At 41.4% G+C, this 15,185-nt stretch overlaps 4 non-coding genes across 4 annotated transcripts; all 4 read left to right on the top strand.

The window, feature by feature from the left end:
- The first annotated feature begins 1,619 nt into the window (after positions 1–1,619).
- Positions 1,620–1,693, top strand: trnan-guu. The gene has a single exon. It is a non-coding gene; the product is annotated as a tRNA-Asn (tRNA).
- Positions 1,694–2,867: 1,174 nt separating this feature from the next.
- Positions 2,868–2,941, top strand: trnan-guu. The gene has a single exon. It is a non-coding gene; the product is annotated as a tRNA-Asn (tRNA).
- A 959-nt stretch (positions 2,942–3,900) lies between these two features.
- On the top strand, positions 3,901–3,974 carry trnan-guu. The gene has a single exon. It is a non-coding gene; the product is annotated as a tRNA-Asn (tRNA).
- Positions 3,975–9,931: 5,957 nt separating this feature from the next.
- On the top strand, positions 9,932–10,005 carry trnan-guu. Its single transcript has one exon. It is a non-coding gene; the product is annotated as a tRNA-Asn (tRNA).
- The last annotated feature ends 5,180 nt before the right edge of the window (positions 10,006–15,185 follow it).

A 15,185-nucleotide genomic window follows, 5' to 3' on the forward strand; every position in this document is an offset into this window, starting at 1 on the left:
TCAGCGTAGTCGGCTATTAACCGAAAGGATGGTGGTTCAAGTCCACCCAGGGAAGTTTTGTGCTTAAATAGCCAACTCTGAGCTCTATCCTTCTGCAGGAGAATATAGACCAGCCCAAAGATAACACAAGTGGCGTGACCTCTACCAGAAGGTAGACCGTTGCAAACCATGTACCTATCACTCATTCGGGTCATTGGTATACAGGTCACTTGATGAAATATAGACAAATATATAAGGCCCCATCCGAAAGGTTTGTGGTACATGACGGGCAACTTTATGTCAATGAACATGCTAGGTGATGTGACCGAGAAACCAACAGCAAAATTACTTCTACATTGTCAGTTGTGGATTGTTCTTGTATGCTAAATATAGGAATTCAAAGTCAGAGTCAAGGAGCAGTGTCTGTGGCGCAATAGGTCAGCGCAGTTGGCAGTTAACCGAAAGGATGGTGGTTCAAGTCCACCCAGGGACGTTTTGTAATTAAATAACCATGAATGAGCCAACTCTGGGCTCTATCTTTCTGTAGGATAATATAGACCACCCCCAAGATAACACAAGTGGCGTGACCTCTATCAGAAGGTAGACTATCGCAAACCATGTACCTATCACTCATTAGGGTCATTGGTATGCAGGTCACTTGATGAAATATAGGCAAATATATAATGCACCATCGGACCCGTTTGTGATACCTGACGGGCAAGTTAATGTCAATGAACATGCTAGTTGATCTGACCGAGAAACCAGCAGCAAAATGACTGCTACATCGTCAGTTGTGGATTATTCTTGTATGCTAAATATAGGAATTCAAAGTCAGAGTCCATTTGAAATATTAGAAAAATACAATGCACGGCCAGCTTCAACATGTCCGCATGAGTCAGCTTCCCCAATTTCTGAATAATAGGAAAATACCCCGATATGCATACATGTGCAGCTCAACCTCAAAAAGTAATGAAACAAATGCAAGTGGAAGTGGCTTGAAGATCAAGTGCCCGAATTTTAAATCAATCAGGAACAGTCTCTGTGGGGCAATATGTCAGCGCAGTCGGCTGTTAACCTAAAGGATGGTGGTTCAAGTCCACCCAGGGAAGTTTTGTGCTTAAATAGCCAACTCTGAGCTCTATCCTTCTGCAGGAGAATATAGACCAGCCCAAAGATAACACAAGTGGCGTGACCTCTACCAGAAGGTAGATCGTTGCAAAACATGTACCTATCACTCATTAGGGTCATTGGTATGCAGGTCACTTGATGAAATATAGACAAATATATAAGGCCCCATCCGAAAGGTTTGTGGTACATGACGGGCAACTTTATGTCAATGAACATGCTAGGTGATGTGACCGAGAAACCAGCAGCAAAATTACTTCTACATTGTCAGTTGTGGATTGTTCTTGTATGCTAAATATAGGAATTCAAAGTCAGAGTCCAATTGAAATATAAGAAAAATACAATGCACGGCCAGCTTCAACATGTCCGCATGAGTCAGCTTCCCCAATTTCTGAATAATAGGAAAATACCCCGATATGCATACATGTGCAGTTCAACCTCAAAAAGTAAAGAAACAAATGCAAGTGGAAGTGGCTTGAAGATCAAGTGCCCGCCTTTAAAGTTAAGCAGGAGCAGTCTCTGTGGCGCAATAGGTCAGCGCAGTCGGCTGTTAACCGAAAGGATGGTGGTTCAAGTCCACCCAGGGAAGTTTTGTGCTTAAATAGCCAACTCTGAGCTCTATCCTTCTGCAGGAGAATATAGACCAGCCCAAAGATAACACAAGTGGCGTGCCCTCTACCAGAAGGTAGACCGTTGCAAAACATGTACCTATCACTCATTAGGTTCATTGGTATGCAGGTCACTTGATGAAATATAGACAAATATATAAGGCCCCATCCGAAAGGTTTGTGGTACATGACGCGCAACTTTATGTCAATGAACATGCTAGGTGATGTGACCGAGAAACCAGCAGCAAAATTACATCTACATTGTCAGTTGTGGATTGTTCTTGTATGCTAAATATAGGAATTAAAAGTCAGAGTCAAGGAGCAGTGTCTGTGGCGCAATAGGTCAGCGCAGTTGGCAGTTAACAGAAAGGATGGTGGTTCAAGGCCACCCAGGGATGTTTTGTGCTTAAATAACCATGAATGAGCCAACTCTGGGCTCTATCCTTCTGTAGGATAATATAGACCACCCCCAAGATAACACAAGTGGCGTGACCTCTATCAGAAGGTAGACTATTGCGGGGTGGCCTCTAGCTCACCCAGTTAGAGCATTCAACCTATGTTGGCTGAGTCCTGCAGTGGCCGGGGTTCGAATCCAACCTGCGGCCCTTTGCTGCGTGTCTTCCCCCATCTCTCTCCCCCTTTCATATCTATCCACCGTCACTTAATAAAGGGCAAAGCCCCAAAAAATAATTCTTTAAAAAAAAAAAAAAAAAAAAGAAGGTAGACTATCGCAAGCCATGTACCTATAACTCATTAGGGTCATTGGTATGCAGGTCACTTGATGAAATATAGACAAATATATAAGGCCCCATCCGACAGGTTTGTGGTACATGACGGGCAACTTTATGTCAATGAACATGCTAGTTGATGTGACCGAGAAACCAGCAGCAAAATGACTTCTACATCGTCAGTTGCGGAATATTCTTGTATGCTAAATATAGGAATTCAAAGTCAGAGTCCAATTGAAATATAAGAAAAATACAATGCATGGCCAGCTTCAACGTGTCCGCATGAGTCAGCTTCCCCAATTTCTGAATAATAGGAAAATACCCCGATATGCATACATGTGCAGCTCAACCTCAAAAAGTAATGAAACAAATGCAAGTGGAAGTGGCTTGAAGATCAAGTGCCCGAATTTTAAGTCAATCAGGAATAGTCTCTGTGGCGCAATAGGTCAGCGCAGTCGGCTGTTAACCGAAAGGATGGTGGTTCAAGTCCACCCAGGGAAGTTTTGTGCTTAAATAGCCAACTCTGAGCTCTATCCTTCTGCAGGAGAATATAGACCAGCCCAAAGATAACACAAGTGGCGTGACCTCTACCAGAAGGTAGACCGTTGCAAAACATGTACCTATCACTCATTCGGGTCATTGGTATACAGGTCACTTGATGAAATATAGACAAATATATAAGGCCCCATCCGAAAGGTTTGTGGTACATGACGGGCAACTTTATGTCAATGAACATGCTAGGTGATGTGACCGAGAAAGCAGCAGCAAAATTACTTCTACATTGTCAGTTGTGGATTGTTCTTGTATGCTAAATATAGGAATTCAAAGTCAGAGTCAAGGAGCACTGTCTGTGGCGCAATAGGTCAGCGCAGTAGGCTGTTAACCGAAAGGATGGTGGTTCAAGTCCACCCAGGGACGTTTTGTGCTTAAATAACCATGAATGAGCCAACTCTGGGCTCTATCTTTCTGTAGGATAATATAGACCACCCCCAAGATAACACAAGTGGCGTGACCTCTATCAGAAGGTAGACTATCGCAAACCATGTACCTATCACTCATTAGGGTCATTGGTATGCAGGTCACTTGATGAAATATAGGCAAATATATAATGCACCATCGGACCTGTTTGTGATATCTGACAGGCAAGTTAATGTCAATGAACATGCTAGTTGATCTGACCGAGAAACCAGCAGCAAAATGACTGCTACATCGTCAGTTGTGGATTATTCTTGTATGCTAAAGATAGGAATTCAAAGTCAGAGTCCAATTGAAATATAAGAAAAATACAATGCACGGCCAGCTTCAACATGTCCGCATGAGTCAGCTTCCCCAATTTCTGAATAATTTGAAAATACCCTGATATGCATACATGTGCAGTTCAACCTCAAAAAGTAAAGAAACAAATGCAAGTGGAAGTGGCTTGAAGATCAAGTGCCCGCCTTTAAAGTTAAGCAGGAGCAGTCTCTGTGGCGCAATAGGTCAGCGCAGTCGGCTGTTAACCGAAAGGATGGTGGTTCAAGTCCACCCAGGGACGTTTTGTGCTTAAATAACCATGAATGAGCCAACTCTGGGCTCTATCTTTCTGTAGGATAATATAGACCACCCCCAAGATAACACAAGTGGCGTGACCTCTATCAGAAGGTAGACTATCGCAAACCATGTACCTATAACTCATTAGGGTCATTGGTATGCAGGTCACTTGATGAAATATAGGCAAATATATAATGCACCATCGGACCGGTTTGTGATACCTGACAGGCAAGTTAATGTCAATGAACATGCTAGTTGATCTGACCGAGAAACCAGCAGCAAAATGACTGCTACATCGTCAGTTGTGGATTATTCTTGTATGCTAAAGATAGGAATTCAAAGTCAGAGTCCAATTGAAATATAAGAAAAATACAATGCACGGCCAGCTTCAACATGTCCGCATGAGTCAGCTTCCCCAATTTCTGAATAATAGGAAAATACCCCGATATGCATACATGTGCAGCTCAACCTCAAAAAGTAATGAAACAAATGCAAGTGGAAGTGGCTTGAAGATCAAGTGCCCGAATTTTAAATCAATCACGAACAGTCTCTGTGGCGCAATAGGTCAGCGCAGTCGGCTGTTAACCTAAAGGATGGTGGTTCAAGTCCACCCAGGGAAGTTTTGTGCTTAAATAGCCAACTCTGAGCTCTATCCTTCTGCAGGAGAATATAGACCAGCCCAAAGATAACACAAGTGGCGTGACCTCTACCAGAAGGTAGACCGTTGCAAAACATGTACCTATCACTCATTAGGTTCATTGGTATGCAGGTCACTTGATGAAATATAGACAAATATATAAGGCCCCATCCGAAAGGTTTGTGGTACATGACGGGCAACTTTATGTCAATGAACATGCTAGGTGATGTGACCGAGAAACCAGCAGCAAAATTACTTCTACATTGTCAGTTGTGGATTGTTCTTGTATGCTAAATATAGGAATTAAAAGTCAGAGTCAAGGAGCAGTGTCTGTGGCGCAATAGGTCAGCGCAGTTGGCAGTTAACAGAAAGGATGGTGGTTCAAGGCCACCCAGGGATGTTTTGTGCTTAAATAACCATGAATGAGCCAACTCTGGGCTCTATCCTTCTGTAGGATAATATAGACCACCCCCAAGATAACACAAGTGGCGTGACCTCTATCAGAAGGTAGACTATTGCGGGGTGGCCTCTAGCTCACCCAGTTAGAGCATTCAACCTATGTTGGCTGAGTCCTGCAGTGGCCGGGGTTCGAATCCAACCTGCGGCCCTTTGCTGCGTGTCTTCCCCCATCTCTCTCCCCCTTTCATATCTATCCACCGTCACTTAATAAAGGGCAAAGCCCCAAAAAATAATTCTTTAAAAAAAAAAAAAAAAAAAAGAAGGTAGACTATCGCAAACCATGTACCTATAACTCATTAGGGTCATTGGTATGCAGGTCACTTGATGAAATATAGGCAAATATATAAGGCCCCATCCGACAGGTTTGTGGTACATGACGGGCAACTTTATGTCAATGAACATGCTAGTTGATGTGACCGAGAAACCAGCAGCAAAATGACTTCTACATCGTCAGTTGCGGAATATTCTTGTATGCTAAATATAGGAATTCAAAGTCAGAGTCCAATTGAAATATAAGAAAAATACAATGCACGGCCAGCTTCAACGTTTCCGCATGAGTCAGCTTCCCCAATTTCTGAATAATAGGAAAATACCCTGATATGCATACATGTGCAGCTCAACCTCGAAAGTAATAAAACAAATGCAAGTGGAAGTGGCTTGAAGATCAAGTGCCCGCCTTTAAAGTTAAGCAGGAGCAGTTTATGTTTCGCAATAGGTCAGGGCAGTCTGCTGTTAACCGAAAGGAAGGTGGTTCAAGTCCACCCAGGGACGTTTTGTGCTTAAATAACCAGGAATGAGCCAACTCTGGGCACTATCTTTCTGCAGGAGAATATAGACCAGCCCAAAGATAACACAAGTGGCGTGACCTCTACCAGAAGGTAGACCGTTGCAAAACATGTACCTATCACTCATTAGGGTCATTGGTATGCAGGTCACTTGATGAAATATAGACAAATATATAATGCACCATAGGACCGGTTTGTGATACCTGACAGGCAAGTTAATGTCAATGAACATGCTAGTTGATGTGACCGAGAAACCAGCAGCAAAATGACTGCTACATCGTCAGTTGTGGATTATTCTTGTATGCTACATATAGGAATTCAAAGTCAGAGTCCAATTGAAATATAAGAAAAATACAATGCACGGCCAGCTTCAACATGTCCGCATGAGTCAGCTTCCCCTTTAAAGTTAAGCAGGAGCTGTCTCTGTGGGGCAATAGGTCAGCGCAGTCTGCTGTTAATCAAATGGAAGGTGTTTCAATTCCACCCAGGGATGTTATCTGCTTAAATAACCAGGAATGAGCCAACTCTGGGATCTATCTTTCTGCAGGAGAATATAGACCAGCCAAAGATAACACAAGTGGTGTGACCTCTATCAGAAGGTAGACTATTGCAAACCATGTACCTATCAATCATTAGGGTCATTGGTATGCAGGTCACTTGATGAAATATAGACAAATATATAAGGCCCCATCCGACAGGTTTGTGGTACATGACGGGAAACTTTATATCAATGAACATGCTAGGTGATGTGACTGAGAAACCAGCAGCAAAATGACTTCTACATCGTCAGTTGCGGAATATTCTTGTATGCTACATATAGGAATTCAAAGTCAGAGTCCAATTGAAATATAAGAAAAATACAATGCACGGCCAGCTTCAACATGTCCGCATGAGTCAGCTTCCCCTTTAAAGTTAAGCAGGAGCTGTCTCTGTGGGGCAATAGGTCAGCACAGTCTGCTGTTAATCAAATGGAAGGTGTTTCAATTCCACCCAGGGACGTTATCTGCTTAAATAACCAGGAATGAGCCAACTCTGCGATCGATCTTTCTGCAGGAGAATATAGACCAGCCAAAGATAACACAAGTGGTGTGACCTCTATCAGAAGGTAGACTATTGCAAACCATGTACCTATCAATCATTAGGGTCATTGGTATGCAGGTCACTTGATGAAATATAGACAAATATATAAGGCCCCATCCGACAGGTTTGTGGTACATGACGGGCAACTTTATGTCAATGAACATGCTAGTTGATGTGACCGAGAAACCAGCAGCAAAATGACTTCTACATCGTCAGTTGCGGAATATTCTTGTATGCTAAATATAGGAATTCAAAGTCAGAGTCCAATTGAAATATAAGAAAAATACAATGCACGGCCAGCTTCAACGTGTCCGAATGAGTCAGCTTCCCCAATTTCTGAATAATAGGAAAATACCCTGATATGCATACATGTGCATCTCAACCTCGAAAGTAATAAAACAAATTCAAGTGGAAGTGGCTTGAAGATCAAGTGCCCGCCTTTAAAGTTAAGCAGGAGCAGTTTCTGTTTCGCAATAGTTCAGGGCAGTTTGCTGTTAACCGAAAGGAAGGTGGTTTAAGCCCACCCAGGGACGTTTTGTGCTTAAATAAACAGGAATGAGCCAACTCTGGGCACTATCTTTCTGCAGGAGAATATAGACCAGCCCAAAGATAACACAATTGGCGTTCCCTCTATCAGAAGGTAGACTATTGCAAACCATGTACCTATCACTCATTAGGGTCATTGGTATGCAGGTCACTTGATGAAATATAGGCAAATATATAAGGCCCCATCGGACAGGTTTGTGATACATGACGGGCAACTTCATGTCAATGAACGTGCTAGTTGATGTGACCGAGAAACCAGCAGCAAAATGACTGCTACATCGTCAGTTGTGGATTATTCTTGTATGCTACATATAGGAATTCAAAGTCAGAGTCCAATTGAAATATAAGAAAAATACAATGCACGGCCAGCTTCAACATGTCCGCATGAGTCAGCTTCCCCTTTAAAGTTAAGCAGGAGCTGTCTCTGTGGGGCAATAGGTCAGCGCAGTCTGCTGTTAATCAAATGGAAGGTGTTTCAATTCCACCCAGGGATGTTATCTGCTTAAATAACCAGGAATGAGCCAACTCTGGGATATATCTTTCTGCAGGAGAATATAGACCAGCCAAAGATAACACAAGTGGTGTGACCTCTATCAGAAGGTAGACTATTGCAAACCATGTACCTATCAATCATTAGGGTCATTGGTATGCAGGTCACTTGATGAAATATAGACAAATATATAAGGCCCCATCCGACAGGTTTGTGGTACATGACGGGAAACTTTATATCAATGAACATGCTAGGTGATGTGACTGAGAAACCAGCAGCAAAATGACTTCTACATCGTCAGTTGCGGAATATTCTTGTATGCTACATATAGGAATTCAAAGTCAGAGTCCAATTGAAATATAAGAAAAATACAATGCACGGCCAGCTTCAACATGTCCGCATGAGTCAGCTTCCCCTTTAAAGTTAAGCAGGAGCTGTCTCTGTGGGGCAATAGGTCAGCACAGTCTGCTGTTAATCAAATGGAAGGTGTTTCAATTCCACCCAGGGACGTTATCTGCTTAAATAACCAGGAATGAGCAAACTCTGGGATCGATCTTTCTGCAGGAGAATATAGACCAGCCAAAGATAACACAAGTGGTGTGACCTCTATCAGAAGGTAGACTATTGCAAACCATGTACCTATCAATCATTAGGGTCATTGGTATGCAGGTCACTTGATGAAATATAGACAAATATATAATGCACCATCGGACCGGTTTGTGGTACATGATGGGCAACTTTATGTCAATGAACATGCTAGTTGATGTGACCGAGAAACCAGCAGCAAAATGACTGCTACATCGTCAGTTGTGTATTATTCTTGTATGCTAAATATAGGAATTCAAAGTCAGAGTCCAATTGAAATATAAGAAAAATACAATGCACGGCCAGCTTCAACATGTCCGCATGAGTCAGCTTCCCCAATTTCTGAATAATAGGAAAATACCCCGATATGCATACATGTGCAGCTCAACCTCAAAAAGTAATGAAACAAATGCAAGTGGAAGTGGCTTGAAGATCAAGTGCCCGAATTTTAAGTCAAGCAGGAATAGTCTCTGTGGCGCAATAGGTCAGCGCAGTCGGCTGTTAACCGAAAGGATGGTGGTTCAAGTCCACCTAGGGAAGTTTTGTGCTTAAATAGCCAACTCTGAGCTCTATCCTTCTGCAGGAGAATATAGACCAGCCCAAAGATAACACAAGTGGCGTGACCTCTACCAGAAGGTAGACCGTTGCAAAACATGTACCTATCACTCATTCGGGTCATTGGTATACAGGTCACTTGATGAAATATAGACAAATATATAAGGCCCCATCCGAAAGGTTTGTGGTACATGACGGGCAACTTTATGTCAATGAACATGCTAGGTGATGTGACCGAGAAACCAGCAGCAAAATTACTTCTACATTGTCAGTTGTGGATTGTTCTTGTATGCTAAATATAGGAATTCAAAGTCAGAGTCAAGGAGCAGTGTCTGTGGCGCAATAGGTCAGCGCAGTTGGCAGTTAACCGAAAGGATGGTGGTTCAAGTCCACCCAGGGACGTTTTGTGCTTAAATAACCATGAATGAGCCAACTCTGGGCTCTATCTTTATGTAGGATAATATAGACCACCCCCAAGATAACACAAGTGGCGTGACCTCTATCAGAAGGTAGACTATCGCAAACCATGTACCTATAACTCATTAGGGTCATTGGTATGCAGGTCACTTGATGAAATATAGGCAAATATATAAGGCCCCGTCGGACAGGTTTGTGATACATGACAGGCAACTTCAAAGAATATAGACCAGCCCAAAGATAACAGCTTCAACATGTCCGCATGAGTCAGCTTCTCCAATTTCTGAATAATAGGAAAACACCCCGATATGCATACATGTGCAGCTCAACCTCAAAAAGTAATGAAATAAATGCAAGTGGAAGTGGCTTGAAGATCAAGTGCCCGAATTTTAAGTCAATCAGGAATAGTCTCTGTGGCGCAATAGGTCAGCGCAGTCGGCTGTTAACAGAAAGGATGGTGGTTCAAGTCCACCCAGGGACGTTTTGTGCTTAAATAACCATGAATGAGCCAACTCTGGGCTCTATCTTTCTGTAGGATAATATAGACCACCCCCAAGATAACACAAGTGGCGTGACCTCTATCAGAAGGTAGACTATCGCAAACCATGTACCTATAACTCATTAGGGTCATTGGTATGCAGGTCACTTGATGAAATATAGGCAAATATATAAGGCCCCATCCGACAGGTTTGTGGTACATGACGGGCAACTTTATGTCAATGAACATGCTAGTTGATGTGACCGAGAAACCAGCAGCAAAATGACTGCTACATCGTCAGTTGTGGATTATTCTTGTATGCTACATATAGGAATTCAAAGTCAGAGTCCAATTGAAATATAAGAAAAATACAATGCACGGCCAGCTTCAACATGTCCGCATGAGTCAGCTTCCCCTTTAAAGTTAAGCAGGAGCTGTCTCTGTGGGGCAATAGGTCAGCGCAGTCTGCTGTTAATCAAATGGAAGGTGTTTCAATTCCACCCAGGGATGTTATCTGCTTAAATAACCAGGAATGAGCCAACTCTGGGATCTATCTTTCTGCAGGAGAATATAGACCAGCCAAAGATAACACAAGTGGTGTGACCTCTATCAGAAGGTAGACTATTGCAAACCATGTACCTATCAATCATTAGGGTCATTGGTATGCAGGTCACTTGATGAAATATAGACAAATATATAAGGCCCCATCCGACAGGTTTGTGGTACATGACGGGCAACTTTATGTCAATGAACATGCTAGTTGATGTGACCGAGAAACCAGCAGCAAAATGACTTCTACATCGTCAGTTGCGGAATATTCTTGTATGCTAAATATAGGAATTCAAAGTCAGAGTCCAATTGAAATATAAGAAAAATACAATGCACGGCCAGCTTCAACGTGTCCGCATGAGTCAGCTTCCCCAATTTCTGAATAATAGGAAAATACCCTGATATGCATACATGTGCAGCTCAACCTCGAAAGTAATAAAACAAATGCAAGTGGAAGTGGCTTGAAGATCAAGTGCCCGCCTTTAAAGTTAAGCAGGAGCAGTTTCTGTTTCGCAATAGGTCAGGGCAGTCTGCTGTTAACCGAAAGGAAGGTGGTTCAAGTCCACCCAGGGACGTTTTGTGCTTAAATAACCAGGAATGAGCCAACTCTGGGCACTATCTTTCTGCAGGAGAATATAGACCAGCCCAAAGATAACACAAGTGGTGTGACCGATATCAGAAGGTAGACTATTGCAAACCATGTACCTATCACTCATTAGGGTCATTGGTATGCAGGTCACTTGATGAAATATAGGCAAATATATATTATGCCCCATCCAACAGGTTTGTGATACATGACGGGCAACTTCACGTCAATGAACATGCTAGTTGATGTGACCGAGAAACCAGCAGCAAAATGACTGCTACATCGTCAGTTGTGGATTATTCTTGTATGCTAAATATTGGAATTCAAAGTCAGAGTCCAATTGAAATGTAAGAAAAATACAATGCACGGCCAGCTTCAACATGTTCGCATGAGTCAGCTTCCCCAATATCTGAATAATAGGAATATACCCTGATATGCATACATGTGCAGCTCAACCTCAAAAAGTAATGAAACAAATGCAAGTGGTAGTGGCTTGAAGATCAAGCGCCTGCCTTTTAAGTCATTCAGGAGCAGTCCATGTACCTATCACTCATTACGGTCATTGGTATGCATTGCAGGCAACTTCATGTTAATGAACATGCTAGTTGCTGTGATCAAGAAACCATCAGCAAAATGACTGACACATCATCAGATGCGGTATGTTTTTGTATGCTAAATATTGGAATTCAAAGTCAGAGTCCCATTGAAATGTAAGAAACATACAATGCACGTACTGTTCAGAAATGAATTAAACCGCTCCGCTCTGCTGATGTTGAAGCTGCCTGTGGAAATCCTAGTTTTATACAGTCTATTTTGAAAACCCAGCACATTGAGATAAAATTTATGTTGCTGTTTTTTCAAAGTGTGCAGTGACCTGTGACGAATAATTTGTCCCGCCCTGGCTGTTAACGACCAAGGTCGTCTGCAATTCACATTGAAATCGACCCTTGATCAAACCCACTTGCTACCTTGGTCGCGAAGCCGAGCAGATCATGGAGGGTTAACCCATTCAAAAATACAGTCGACCTGGGTATCCCTGATTGAGCCATTGGTGTGAAAGGGGTATTATTAAGTAACATGCAAGAAACATTTCACCCTTAATTTTTTTAGTATAGCTGACAGTGGTCGCCTTTGAGCAGCACAGTAAATTCAATATTTTCCTCAGTTTATATTAACTAGTTAAGAGAGCAAAACATTCTTTAATTTTATTATTTAATTTTGCTATAATGTATGTAAAATTGCAACCGTAGGAACATGGTTACATATATATCCTACATTTTAACTCTGCCTCGGTAAAATAAATAAATAGGCCTAATTAAAGGCTAAATTACAATAACTAAATAGACTAACTCAAAAATATAGCTAGATTAGAGACTGGAGAACAAAACTACAGTAGTCTTTAACTACTTTATAACAGACATCATTGACTTGGAATGAACTTGATTTGCTACATGTCTCTGGGGGAGTGTCTCAGTGTAGTAAAGCGTCATTTACAGTTTTTCTCAATTGCTAAAACACAATTTTTGAAAATTGCTCCATTTTCTGAAAATATTAAACACAAAACCTCATCTTCAAGAACTATTTACAAAACCTCCGACTCCTCTTGCAAAATGAAACTTTCACAGCAGTCAGTTAACAATACACCAAAAAACAGAAAACACATTGTTCAAAACATATAGTTCTCAGGGAGAAGTGCATTTTTAATCTCAAAACAAATTTCATATTTTTCCATCACGAAAACATGTTCTATCATAGTAGCTCAAAATTGAAATTGAGAAATTACTACTCTGCTTTGCTCTTTGCCATTTGTTTTGTTCTTCCTCCTCCTTGTACCCCTATTTTTACAGTACTGTACCCTGCATCTCACAAACTTGTCCTTTGTCTCTGTGATACTGTAATTCTTGTAATTCTTTGTTGATATGAACCTGCAACCAGTCAAAATCTATTGAGCAGTCAGTACTGTTACAGTAACAAATAGAAAGCACAATGTTCAGGGCCATACAATTTGTTCATTGTACAGTATACAGCCTACAATGCACTGTACTACAGTATACAATACTAAAAGGTACCGGGGGAAGAAGCCTCTTGTGTGCCGTATCCAGCGCTGACACCTCGCAGACGCACTCGTCCTCTCACATTGTTTCATCTATCCATTCTCAGACTTTCTCCTTCCCACCTTCAACAACCTGTTTGCTCTCTGAGCTGGCTTATGTTGGTTGTGTCACATCATTTGAAACAAGTGAAATCAATTTTGAGTGGTTGTGTTCAATCAATGACATGTGTTCTCTATTTGTCTTTGATTGTTGCTACTTGTGTTGACCAGTATGGATGACATGTGCATTAGAGGGCAGAATGTGTTTTGAGAATGAGAATGTGTTTAGAGATTTGCTGAAAGGTCTAAGTGAGATCTGCAAATTGTGTTTTACTATGTGAAACGGTTTAAGGTATTGACAACAGACTGCACAATTAGCTAAATGAGCTTAGGCAACTGAGAACTTTGTTCAGCCAATGGGTTTTAGTGTTTTAGCAATTGAGAAAAACTGTAATGTACAATAAATGGTAGCTTAACTCACTCACTACACTTTGTGAAGGAAGCGCCACCTCATGGGGAAACCCTGCAAGTGAATGAATGGGTGTTTACAGTGGAATTTAGACACACCCTGTCAGGACGCAGGAGTGGGGGGGGGGGACTGGAAGTGATATTGGGAGGCAACCGGTTGACAGCTGGCTGGCTTATGGCTTGGAGGGGAAAATTTAGATCGCTTCATCTGTAGTTCTTTCAACAGCTAGAAAATAATTTTAACGCACACAGTTACTTGCAGCTCTATCCTATATCCTGGACTATATACCTGTCCTCTGCACATTCTATATATCTTGAACTTTTGCACATCCCTCAACATTTTGGCACCATTCTTGACTAATCAATACAGCCTCTTTTTTCTTTTCTTAATGTTAAACAGTTATAAGTACATATTTGTTTATATATTTATTGTTTGTGTATTTCAAGGTAATGTTTAGAATTTTTATATACCAACAACCAAGGAAAATTCCTCGTAAGGACTGTGTAGCAGTTATGTACCAATTAATATGGCCACAATACATTTTTTATGTTGAGCTTTAATGTAGAGCTGCAAACAAAGTAGATTCACTCAATATTGCCATTGTTATTATTGTTATCATAAAATAAATCTTGGAATTACTTGGAGGTATAGATGAGGTGTCATTATTGACCTCCTGTGGACCAATATTTAATAATTTGTTTGTTCATTGTGTTACTGCCTGGGTCAAGGCCGGCGACAAAAGGGAGGTCACACACAGATAAATCAGTCAAAAAGTTGTTTATTTAAACTAACTAGACATATGAGACGGGATCCGTTTCTGACAGGCCGAGGAGGGGGAGTTGCAGCCATATTTGACTCGAGCCTGTTAATTAATCCTAAACCTAAACTAAATTATAACTTGTTTGAAAGCCTTGTTCTTAATCTTCAACACCCAACATGGAAAACAGTACAGCCAATTATATTCGTTGTTGTTTACCGAGCACCAGATCCATATTCTGAGTTTTTATCTGAATTCTCAGAGTTTTTATCATGCGTAGTCCTTCAATCAGACAAAGTACTTATTGTAGGTGATTTTAATATCCATGTGGACATTGAGAGCAATAGCCTTAGTACTGCTTTCAATTCACTGCTAGATTCTATTGGTTTCAGTCAGAGGGTGCATAAGGCCACGCACTGTTTTAACCACACCCTCGACCTTGTGCTAGAATATGGCATCAAAATTGACGATTTAATAGTATTTCCGCAGAATCCTTTATTATCAGACCATTTTTTAATAACTTTCGAATTCCTACTACCAGACTATACGAAATTAAATAAAAGTTTCTACACTAGATGCTTATCTGACAGTGCTATAGCTAAATTTAAGGAAGCTATTCCAACAGCACTTAACTCAATGTCATGCCTTAATATAACAGAGGACTGTTATGTTAACTCTAGTCCCTCCCAACTTGATAACTTTGTAGACGCTGCTACGGCCTGCCTACGGA

The sequence above is a fragment of the Sander lucioperca genome, chromosome 23, assembly GCF_008315115.2.
Source record: "Sander lucioperca isolate FBNREF2018 chromosome 23, SLUC_FBN_1.2, whole genome shotgun sequence".
Classification (NCBI taxonomy): Eukaryota; Metazoa; Chordata; class Actinopteri; order Perciformes; family Percidae; genus Sander; species Sander lucioperca.